General features: G+C 49.2%; 1 protein-coding gene across 1 annotated transcript in view; it reads right to left on the bottom strand.

The window, feature by feature from the left end:
- LOC139064486 (protein NYNRIN-like) overlaps window positions 1-11,226 on the bottom strand; it is a 110,251-nt gene extending 99,025 nt beyond the window's left edge. Inside the window, exon 1 of the mRNA XM_070547809.1 lies at window positions 11,127-11,226. The gene's annotated coding sequence lies outside the window, so the exon portion shown is untranslated. The remainder of the gene's footprint in view (window positions 1-11,126) is intronic.
- Window positions 11,227-12,645: the final 1,419 nt, after the last annotated feature.

The raw sequence follows: 12,645 nt of genomic DNA, 5'->3' as shown, positions 1-12,645 counted from the left end.
CTACAGTCGCTTCACAAACGACGCAGATATGAACTTCTGGCTAGCTACAGAGGAACTAGCTTCGCAGAAACACAAAACCTGTGTCTGTCTGCATCAAAACCTGACAAGTCTCGTCAGATTCAGCCCTTTGAGGAACCAAGTGTCCTTTTCAAGACAGCCGCGTCTGTGGACACCAGTGGAGGTTTAACATCCATCTCCAGCAAAAACTCCTCTGTTTTACAGGCTAATCGACAAGACCAAAGATATAAAACGCTGGCAAGGTACCGAGGAATTTCCTTAGTGGAGAAAAGACAGACATCCTCTGTCCAACTCCAGGATACTCCTCGCATTCAGCTGTTGGGGAAAAGAAAGCGTTTGAGTGACGGAGGTCACGAGAACTCTGACTTCCCCAGCGCTGCTAAAAGGCTGCGGCTGTCAGAAGGCACACCTCAGCAGAAACGTCCCACTATGATCCGCCTCAAAGGTCGTAGGAAAGGGACGGATTCAGGACCCAAAAGTGTCTCCGAACCCCCAAAAACTGCATCTACCATCAAGTCTGAGCAGCCTCGAACTCCAGTAATCTGGATTATTGGATCCAGTTACATCAGACGGGGTGAAGAGGCGGCTCAGCGGCAGTTTGGGACAAACTTTGGACTCAGAGCTAAGGTCCAATGGTTTGGCAAAGGAGGCATGCGCTGGGGCGGTGTCCTTCCCAGGTTTTACTCCGAGGCTCCCACACACGGTCCTCCAGATATTCTGGTCGTCCACGCCGGAGGAAACGATCTGGGTCTCGTTTCCCCGGTGGAACTGGCTTCTCAGATCCAAAAGGATTTGTCCCACCTCCATAAGGACTTTCCGGAAATGAGAATAGCCTTTTCCGCCATCAACGAACGGCAGTCGTGGCGATACGGGCGACCAGGAAGAATTAACAGCAACAGAAAACAGGTTAATTCTTTACTGAGGAAGGCCGTTAGGAGCTTTGGGGGCCTGGTCATCGAGCATCCTGAGCTCAGGTTCTTCAACAACACCCTTTTTCTCCCAGACAGAGTGCATTTCAGTAAGAGAGGAAACAGCTTGTTTCTGGGCAGCATTCACTCTGTTCTGGAGAAGATTCTGGCTCAGAGGTGTAACACCTGAATGTGTTACGCCTTAAAAAGATAACAGCAGACAGAAAAGGGCAAATGGACGAGCTTCTCGTCCAGCACCAAAAAAAAAAAAAAAAAAAAAAATCCAACTAACTCTGCCAGAGTTTCCCTTTTGAGTCACTTCTGCCGGTCCCAAGCCCGGATTAAAGAGGAGGGGTTGGATTATAACACAGAACTAAATCCACAGTAGAGGGATTTTACTCTTAAGAAATAAAATGAAGGCAGGTTATGACATATACAAATATATTTAGTAAACATTTATAGTTTCTAATCAAACACGTCAAATATAAAACTATTTATTATACAATACAGTACAAACTAGGAATGGGACGATCTACCTAAACTCACGATACGATGCACCTCGATATGTCTGAGGCACGAAACGATACGTCACGATACGATATCAGATAAGAAAAAAAAAGGAAAAAATATTACTGTATAATAACAACTTGTTTATTTTTTTTCCAGTTGCACACAGGGAAACACAAGGCCTAACAGGCCAAACACAAACAGGAACACCCTTAGTGCTGCTATAGGCCTTGGTTATCTTATCTCAGGACTGGTTCTTCTTCAAAAAAACTAACATATCAACATGTTCTGGTGTAATCAGTGATCTCTGAGCAGACACAATGTCTCCTGCTGTGGAAAAGACGCTCACTGGGCACTGATGTAGCAGGAATGCAAAGGTAGGCTTTGGCAAGGGAGGCAAGTATGGGGTAAGCATAAGCATTAACTTTCCACCACTCAAGTGGACTTCTGTTGAGTGGGATGGGAATCCCACTCCTGTAGGAGAGTATCTCCATTTCAATCCCTCTGCTGGTCTGCACTGTCTCAACAGTAGTGTAGGAGCTCCCAAGGAGATCTTCCAACGCTGTCTTCTTTGGTGGGGGAGGCTGTGTTGCATCCTGCATCTGCCTTTCTCCTTCTACTGGCTCTTCCTGGCTCTGCTCTGCTCCCTGTGCTGCCTCAACCATGACCCTGGCCTGCTCTGCTGCTGCCTCTGATGTTGAAGCACTGGCCCTAGTGGTTCTTTCATCAGTGTAACTGGTCTGAAAATAAATAAAATAGAAAAACTAGTTAAACATTTCTGTCCTTCACTCTCATTCACTCTCTCTCTGATGGACTAATAAAAAAACATGAGAAATAAGTTTTCAGACTCTGGCCTGCACATACATACAGTTACACACATGCAGCAGGAAACCTCTTTTTCCCCAATACAAGTTAGCCTACCTGGTTGCGCTGCTCATGAAGTGCTGAAGCTTTTTCACATATTCGGGCATAGATAGACTCACGTTGTTCATCATTCAGATGGGACAGGCTTCTGAATCGTGGGTCAAGCGCTGTGCACTCCTGCAGCACGTCATTACAGTCCCCGGTGCATCGGTCCGAGATGTCGAGTAAGATGGCGCTTTTCATGTTGGCGATGGTCTGTGTGTCATTTCCGTTTGGTGACATGCTTTGCTCGATCATGTACTTCAGTGGCATTATCAGTGAAACAGTGGGCTCTTTTTCATCACAGACAACAGTTGTGGCTGTCTTCAGTGGCTTAAGCAGTTTCACTATGTCTTCTACATCTGATATATCAGTGTGATCCAGAGTGTCGATTTCTCTCGCATTCCTTCGGATTTCTGGGCAGCTCAACGCTGCTGAGACAGCTGCTTGCTGCTCAAGTTAGCGCGCCAGCATTTCCTACGTGCTGTTCCACCTGGTCTGGACATCGGTGATGAGTTTATGCCGAGGCAGTTCTAACTGGGTTTGCTTGTTGGTCAGGACTGCGGTGGCCGTGGTGCTCTTGTGAAAAAATGTAGTTATTCTTCACACACGACCAAGAAGGCGCGCAACGCGGGATACAGCCAAGCCTCTCTTACTGGCCAGATTCACAACATGCGCCAAGCACTTGATGTGAGGGTGGAGACCGCTCTCTCTCACAGCAATGTCCATGTTGCTCGCGTTGTCTGTGACACAAGCAATGGTTGTGTGTGGCCTTGTTAGCTCCCACTCACTCAGTGAATTTCTCAACACTTGAGCTATGTTAACACCAGTATGACTTTCACTTAGCTCACGAGTTTGCAACACAAAGCTTTTACTCTCCCATTTTTCGATGATGACTTGTGCCGTAATGGTGACATAACTCTGTGTTGCACGCGAGGTCCAGCTGTCGGTGGTCAGAGTGACGCGGTCGGCATTTTTTAGACACTCTTTCACGCTTTGTTTCGTTTCATTGTAAATTTCCGGGATTACCTTCTCTGAAAAATGTCCCCGGCATGGCATCTTAAACTTGGGCTCCAGCACCTTGAACATTTGGATGAATTTTCTGTTCGCTACTATGTTAAATGGAGCCATGTAGTCCGCTATGAACTCACCAATGAGCCGGGTTATCTGTTTTGCACGTGGACTTGACGGAGGTAGAGTTGGTGTCAGTGCTTGTTTCATGGTCAGCTGTCCTTTCGGTAGGCTTGTTTTCGCCAAGGCCGTCTTCACATTTTTATGGTGTTGAGGGTCTGACCTCATGAGGAAATTACTATGCAGTGATTTTCTCCAAAATGACTGTGCTTAAATTGCTCTGAAAAGCAAATAATCACATCAGCGCCAAGAAACTTCATTTCCCATGATGCTTTGCACACGGAAGCATTGGGTGATGTCACTGCCTAGTACCAGAAACACGTTCTGCGCATGTGCGGGAAGCCGTGGAGCTTTTCCCGCGAACTAAGACCATAAATCTTCAGCAGAGACAAAGAAACCTCGTTCTTTTGCCCAGGATACCTGGCGGTAAGGACACGCTTGTCGAACGCTCCGACAACTTGAGCACGCGGAAGCTCTAAGTGCCCAAGTTGAGCCACGCAACCGCTGGAAACCACTCCACCATCATCGGGACCTGACTGGGAACGAGCGGAGCTCCATTCAGCTCTCAGAGACGCTGTAAGTTGTCAAACTCAGCACAAAAGAAACTTCGTTCTCTTTGTGTCCAGCCCGTGGAGAAACACTCGTGGAGCCAAACAACGGAGAAAGCATCAAACCGACGGATGACGCTGAAAACTGTGGAGAAAAACGGAGAACCGTCAAATCATAACAGCGGGGGACGCCTTGCTGCTCTTCTGGTGATCAGAAAACTCATTTTTTCTCTCTCCTTTTCTTCTCCCGTTTCCTCTATAGTCCAGAATAAGCAATAAAACCGCGCTTTTGCTTAAAAAGTAGCTTCGTGTTTTCCTCTTTCGCTCCCAATTCGTCCTTCGGGTCATTTTGAATAAATAAACTGCTTATTGATCATTGTTTGGTATCTTTAAATGTTTTCTGCTTGGCCACGTGGTTAAACTAAAAGATATTATTCGTGATTAATCCTTTGTGTTGTTTCATGATCCTTTGAAATGTTTTGAGTGAATTTAAGGTTAAGTTACTGATGATTCTAAGTGCCTTGGAAGTTAAAGTGCAAGTTGCCACTCACACTTTAGCCAGACAAAGGGGTCAGCCATCTTGCATACAGACTCCATTTTAGAAACACACACACACATACATACACACAAAACACCTTGAACATTATTTTGAATATACATCCTTTTATTATATCACATGGTTATTATTCATTTATGCCACTGTCTATTCATTTGACAAATTGTTAATTAAACGTTATAAAATTCAGATTTTCGTCTCCAGTAGCTTTGTTGTGTCGAAGAGAAGTCTCTGCTCCAAGGATTCTACGAACTTCAAGAAAGACTGATAAGAGTTTTGGATTCAATTTTTCCCCGGTTAAAGGGGAATGGTGCCCCGTATATCTAAGAATATCTTAATTAATTAATAAATCAGTAAATATTTACATATTTACAGAATTTATTGAAGAATCCAAAAGTAAGTTGAAGCTTACTAATTGTTCGCTCCTAATAACCCCAACATTAATTGGTGCAGCCCGCGTGAGGCTTGGATACACAGAGATTTCTATCCGGCACAAACAAACAAATAAATCCAAAGAGCTTGAATTAAAAATAATCAGTTGTTCAGCCTTGAACCAGCAACAGAGTGGTGCTGATTTCGCTGAGCAGGAAGCTGCATCGAACTCTCACCAGTAACCCCCAAATTCCACTACCTCCGCTCCGCTCCGCTCCGGTCCGCCCCCGCCTTCCGCAGCCGCTCGCTTCCGAACTCAATTTTACTGGTACCCGCTCTACAACGGCTCCGCTCCGGTGCGGAGACCTGAGGGGGGCAAACAAGCATGCGCGGGATTTTCGAGATCTTGCGATACAGTCCGAGCAATAAACGCGGAAGTTAGATCCAAACACCCGTTGTGCGGGAGAAGCATCGGAAATGAGCGGTTTAATCTGCCCATCATTGTGTTGAGAGATCAGCAGTGTTTGGATCAACAAAGTGTGACTACTTTGATAGTGGCAACTGTATTTATGGCTTATTTTTGTGCATTTAAACTTCAGCCGCCATTGATAGTTGTTAAAAGTTGTTAAACCTGTGCATATGAAACAAAAAACGCCTTTTGTTTAGCGATTTATTGTGAAAAACGGAAGATGTGCTTGCTCCTTTTCCTGTTGGGCCGTTGTGATTTCTGTCCTTTTACTGCGGAGGTGCTCCGGCGTCCGGCAAAAATAGGATCGATTCTATTTTTGCCGGACGTCGGAACAGAGGGCGCCGCACGGCGCCGCACTGCCGGAGCACGGCCGCAGTAGTGGAATTGCTCTGATTGACTAGAACGGGACCGATTTTGCTCCGACGTCCGTGTCGGAGCGGAGCGCAGCGGAGCGGAGGTAGTGGAATTTGGGGGTAACTCAGTGCTTCTTTAAAGGTGCAACGTGTAAATTAATTCTGGTTGACTTTTAGGTTAAAATTCAGTTATTCCTTAAAGGTGCAACGTGTAATTAATTCTGGTTAACCTTTTAGGTTAAAATTCAGTTCTTCATTAAAGGTGCAGTGTGTAAGTAATTCTGACTAACCCTTTTAGGCTAAAATTAACTGCTAATTTAGCGACTTTAACTCACAGTGGCTATTATAACTAACTGAAACCTTCACTCAAAGACTGATAACACCCTGTTTGCTAATATTCTGAAGGAATAACTAGCATATTTAACACTGCAAGTGTTGTAAGACGTTGCTGCGGCAACGCACCAGCTTTTGCTAAAATACTGAAAGGAATAGTATTTTAAGCGTCAGTCACGGCATTCCGTGCAATCTTAAAACGCTAAAACCTGTGGGCACAAAGGTTAATTTAGTGTTTTTCTGCTACAAAGCTAGCAGTTTGCTGCCAAAAGGTGCAGTTTGAGCTATCTGCAGAAGCTCTACTAGGCTATTTTGGTTCGGTTGTTAAAATGGAGGGACAGAGTAGTGAACTGACCAACTCCCAGCAACCAGGTGGCGCTGCGGCCCACAAATGTGAACCTGGCCTACTTTCTGGACAAATATTGTCCAAACTGGTCGCGGTTGCTCGAGAACCCGACTACCCTTCTAGGGATTTCACTGAAGAACAGCGTAGCGACGAGCTAGAAGCTGTAATTGACCAAATAGAAAACCTGGATGGTACAAAACCAATCCAGGTTCACTTAGCTAAGTTAGCCCTGATCCTCTATCAGAGAGGACTCCAACGTGGTCAGAAGATCATGAACCTCCAGAGTATGCTAGCTGAAAAACAGCGAAATGGAAGGCCGATCGAGGAAGACAACACCAGCACCGATTCTGGGGAAGATGGGGAGAAGACCCCGCCCCCCTCTGCTGATGACAACAGACAGTGGGAAGGGGGGAAACACCATGACTCTCTGGACGGACGCACGCCGCAGGGGAGAGATGAAGCTCATCTGTCCCAACCTGCGGCCCCGTTCCCTACACACACTATAGGGCATTCAGGACCACCTAGGGGCCGAGGGCAGTTCGCCCTCGAACCCCAGGTTGGACCACCACCCTCATCTTCACGGCCTTCTCAATTAGTGAGAAGCCGACCAGCCGAGCGGCACCTCTATTTAGACCGCTCCCCCAGTCCACGAAGGGTGCAAGGTGCCGATTGGGGTTATGCACCCCAAGCTGCACCTCAACCATCCACCCATCCTAGCTACTCCGGTATTTGGCATGCTGATAACCAGCTGCAGGACAAAGCATCATACGCCAGTCCGTACCCGGACAGAGCGTATTACGCAGATGCCCCAGTTGAAAGACGCAGGCTGCACTACGCAGACGTGCCCCGGGAGGAGGACCTCCCAAGACACCCACGTGACGTACCAGCAGCCCGCCACAGCATGCCGGACCCCAATTTGGGCCCCAGGAGTCAACATTGGGAGCCCAGAGCACACCAGCGATATCCAGCGCCCTCTGAGACAGACGGTGGGTCAGAGTCAGAGGATGACGCGCCGTACCGTGAGTCAGGGCTCCGTGTACGTCAAATTGAATCGCTAGCTAAAGACATAGAACGCTTTGATCCTAACACCAATGAATCCAATGTCGACGATTATCTCAGGGAGATAGAACGTTGTCTGCTTGATCTTCCAGCACCCTCTTCAAGGGAAAAGCTCAAGCTAATTTGGAAAACCACATCTAGAACGGTGCACGGTTTCATGGAAACTCTACCACCTGACATTCGAGATCGGTACTCCTCGCTCTGCCGAGCGTTGAGGGATGAATACGCCACGTATGCAGACTCTGCGTCAGCTACAATGGGGGCCTTCTCCATCAAACACTGGAGAAACGAACCCCCCAGAGAGTATTATCGCCGACTAAAAAGTGCTTATTTCCAAGGTCGAAACGGTCCTGGGCTCAAGGAAGACCCTGCCTTCAGATCCCTGTTCATTCACAACCTGCACGAGTGTGTTCGCTCCGAAGTCTCAATGTATTGTCGGATGAAAAAACTGACAACTCAGGAGGTTAGGAGATACGCCCAACAGGCTTGGGAAGCTGGCGGAAAGCCCCAAAAGCCTGACGCACATCACCGCGTCATGCACCTAGCTCCCGACACCGAGCCGCGTTTGGAGCTTGAAGGCACAGAAGCTCCACCCACTAAGCCAAAATCTGCTAAACCTAGACCTGCTAAACCGCGAGAGCAGTCCCAATCTCCTCAACAGGGGAAGGGGGGTGCTAATCGGCCGCCTAGGTCTGGACAATCAGACAGGAAGTGGCCCAACCAAAACCAACGGCAGGTAGGTTGGAACAGTGGAAGGTTTAAGGAGCGCCGCCAACAGGTAAGTCCCGAACGCAAGTCCGCAGAGGAGTACTTGACCAAAGCCGACCTCCAGGAGATGTTTCAGCAGTTCCTAGCTAAACAGAAGGAACAGCTGAGATCTGCAGAAGAGACCCCTGCACCAAAGTCTTCTTCTAAGAAGCCAGACCCAGAGCCAACGTCCGCATGACTAGGTGTGTCTCAAACCCCCAGCGTGGCCAGGACCTACCTGATCAGCTGGGGGAACACTACTGGTAGATCACAGGAGTCTCCTGAAATCTACCCCCCAGAGAAACCTGATACTAAATTTCTGAAGTTCCTTGGTGACTTAACAAACCATGATCATGCTCACCGTTTGTACTGTAGCACCAACGTAGGTGGATGCATACAGGTTGATGCTCTGCTGGATACCGGCTCAGAAATCACCCTGATGTGCTCCACACTGTTCCATCGCGTGTCTGACACCATGCGGTCGCTCGGGAAACCAGTCCAGGTAGAACCCTGTGACCTGAAAATCACCAGCTACACCCAGACCCGGGAGTGTATCACTCACCGGGCGTGGCTGGATATCACCTTCCAAGACATGACTCTGGTTCACCCGTTTTATGTCTGCCAGCTAGACACTGAACCACTTCTCATTGGTCAGGACCTGCTTGAACGTCTAGCTCCCCTCATCGACTGCCAGAAGGGTCAACTGTGGGCCCAGGTGGACACACCTAAGCCCTGGAACCCGGATAGCAGCCGACCATCCTCCATTCTTGAAGTCAGCATAAGTGAGCAGCAAAACCCTTGTTCCAAGGTCATGCCCCTCCCTACAGCTCCCACAGACGATGTCCGCCTGCAAAGGCATGAAACCGCTCCTGGAACTCCGTTCCGCACACATTCATCTTTTCTCTGCTCGCTGAAGAACGTCAGCCTGCAGCCATATGCACCACACATAGTTGGTGGTCTTACCATCAACTGCACCCACATCTCAGATGCTCGCCTTGCTCTTTGGTCTGAAAAGTCAGCCATCAGCCAGCAGACGTTTGAACACCTGCGTCAGAAGGACCCCCTTCTGGTCAGTGTGACACGTAGCCATCGGCTCTTGTCACCTACTTGGCCACAGAGGCTCCTGAAAGCGCCAGAGGTCTGCTCTCTGACTATCCAACTTGGAGCAAGACAGCTCACACATACATTCAGCATCATACCACAGCTTGATCCACCTGCACTCATTGGAGCAGATCTGCTGGTTCGACTCGGTGCCCAGCTGGACACTTGCAATCAAGTCCTTTGGGCCCGGACCACACCATCCTCTGAGCCTGGCTCAGAAGGCCCTGAACACTTGCTGTCCGGTCAGACCATTCCACAGGCCTGCCGTGCAGTGGTTGAGGCCAGCACGGTTCTGCCCCCACTGGTCAAAGGAGTGCCTGTTCGTCTGACTCTGATGAAGCATCAGAAGCTGACAGGCACACAGGCCTTCTTCCAGCCATCACCACACTTCTTGGAGCTCAACTTAGCCGTCTGTGGCACGCCACTCTTGGAGCTGAACAATCGTTCTACCTACTTGTTGGTCGAAAATCCGACCCGGAGTCCTATCCACATGCCGGAAGGAAAGCCCTTGGGCATGCTGATAGATAGCTCATTCCATGACTTCGAACTTTCAGTCCCCGTGATCGGACAACTTCCGTTGTTCTTGAATGACAGACAGGTTGGTGCAGACACATTCAGTACGTTCCCCTCACAAATGATTACCATCAAGCGGCATGAAGCCCTTCCTGAGGAACCCATTTGCAGTGCAACCTTAGATACTGACGGCGGTCAGTGTCTAACGGTTTTTGCAATAAATACTCAACCCTCTGAGTCACCGGTTGAAAGCCCGGAACACCAGAGACCCTCCTCCTCTGAACCTTATGACGGCTTTGAAGCCGAAGTCAGCCAGCAGCTTGACAAAGCGGATGCGCTGGAATCAGAGGAGCAGAGAGCACAGCTTAGAAGCCTGTTCTATGAGTTTCAGTCCGTTTTATCCAGGGACTCCCTGGACTGTGGACTCACAAACCTGCATACGGTTCGCATTCCGACGAACCCAAATGCCCCTCCTACTTTTGTACGTCAGTACAAGATTCCCCTCGCTGCTTATGAGTCGATCCAGGAGATCCTCGATCAGCTGAAGGAGAAAAACATCATCAGAGAGTGTAACTCCACTTACAACTCTCCCATCTGGCCGGTTCTGAAACCGACTGGGAAATGGCGTCTCACCATAGACTATCGTGCACTGAACAAACAAGTACCTCTCTCCAGGTGGCCTATGATCCATTTAGATCAGGAGCTAGCCAGAGTCAGAGATGCTCGTTTCTTCTCTACGGTTGACGTAGCCAACGGCTTCTGGACCATGAAGGTTGAGCCGGCGGACCAGTATAAACTGGCTTTCTCCTTTGGAAATCGCCAATATACTTGGAACCGCTGCCCCTTTGGCTACTCTAACTCACCTGCAGAGTTCAACATCTTCCTCCACAAAGCCATGTCAGATGCTGCTTCTAGAGGGAACCTCATATATGTCGATGACATCTTGATGAGGAGTCGAACCTTCGAGGAGCACCTGGCCGAACTCCGTCACGTGCTGCAACAGCTCGCTGACGCCGGAGCTAAATTGGCGATTCTCAAGGGACAGTGGTGTCGAACCAAAGTGGAGTATGTTGGACTGCTGGTTGGCCCTAATGGAGTCGAGCCCCAAGCGGGACGCATTAGAGCCATTCAGGACATCAAAGCCCCAGCTAATCTGACTGAACTCAGGAGCTTCCTCGGAGTCTGCAACTACTCCAGGCAGTTCATTGAGGAGTACGCTGAAACAGCGAGGCCCCTCACTGAGCTGCTTCGGAACGACACACCTTTCGTGTGGGACAGACCCCAAGAACTCTCCTTCCAGTTCCTAAAACAGAAGTTGGCGTCCGCACCCTGTCTGGCTTACCCAGACAAGGATAAAGAGTTCTACATAGAGGCTACTTTCTCCTCTCACTGCCTGAGCGCTGCTTTGAAGCAGAAACACGATCAGGACATGAGAGTTGTGGCATACGCCAGCAAGCCTCTGAGCAAGGTGGAACTCCAGTTCTCAGACTGCGAGAGAGCTCTCCTCTCTACAGTCTGGGCCGTCGAACACTTTCGTAGTTACATCGGTGGACAGAAAGTGATCATTGAAACGTGTCATCAGCCTGTCACCTTCCTAAACAGCCAGCGTCTGCGCGAAGGAAGAGTGTCAAACAGCCGCATTGCGACGTGGATGATGGTGCTCCAAGGATACAACATTGAGGTCAAGTATGGTCAGAACACCAAGCTAGCGCTAGGACAAGGGCTAGCAGGCTGCCAGCACTGTGACTCTGACTCCGTCATGGGCCCCCTGGACACACCTGCCGCAGTCTACCCAACCGCATCCAATCATCGCTACTTTGATGAGAATGTTTGCCAAGGGCTTCCGAAAGTTTACACTGACGGATGCGCCTACCTTCACGAAGGCCAGCTCCGTGCCGGGGTTGGAGTCGTTTGGGTGGACTGTGACACTAAGCAACCAAATCACTACCGGTTGGGCCAAAAGTCTAGTCAGTACGCCGAAATTGCTGCAGTGTTGATAACCCTCCAGCAGGCGGCAGCCTTGGACATCACTCAAATCGTCCTTTGCTCTGATTCAAACTACGCTAGACACAGCTTCATCTCTCACTTCCCCATGTGGAAGGAGAATCACATGAAAAACGCCAGGAACAGAGACGTGAAACACTCGGAGTTATTCCTAGCGTGTGATCTGCTCACCACTGAGAAAGGCATAATGGTCTACTGGAAAAAGGTCAAAGGTCACTCCAGGACCATAGGTCCGGAGAAAGATGGTAATGACGAAGCTGACCGCCTTGCTAAGCTCGGTGCTGACCAGGGAACCTGCTGGGAATTCAAAGACGAGTGGCTTCCTCCCAAGGCCGTTCACGAGGTCTGTGCGATTACTCGTCGCCATGCTAAACAGGCAGACGAACCTCAGAACATTGGGGTACCCGTGTTTCTAGGCAGACAACCACATGACGCGGACCTAGTCACCATGCAGGAACAAGATCCTGACCTGAAGCTCATCCGCGAGCTTCTCCAAAAGGGCCCGATGTCTAAACAACCATCACCACCTATTGGTGCAAGCCAAGATTTGGTAAACCTGCATCGTCAACTCACGCACCTGAAACTACAAAACGATTTGTTAGTTTACATGCGTGATGATCACCGCCCGCCTCGCTGGGTTGTTCCACTCGACCACAGAGGAGTGATGCTTGCCTACGCCCACGACACTCCGGTTGGAGGTCACCGCGGAGCAAAAGCTACCCTCGCGTCACTGACAGAAGTAGCATATTGGCCGTCGATGTCCAAGGACGTACACAG

Source organism: Nothobranchius furzeri, unplaced genomic scaffold, assembly GCF_043380555.1.
Source record: "Nothobranchius furzeri strain GRZ-AD unplaced genomic scaffold, NfurGRZ-RIMD1 Scf031, whole genome shotgun sequence".
Taxonomy (NCBI): domain Eukaryota; kingdom Metazoa; phylum Chordata; class Actinopteri; order Cyprinodontiformes; family Nothobranchiidae; genus Nothobranchius; species Nothobranchius furzeri.
Note: the sequence above shows the minus strand (reverse complement) of the source record. Positions and strands in the feature narration are given on the sequence as shown.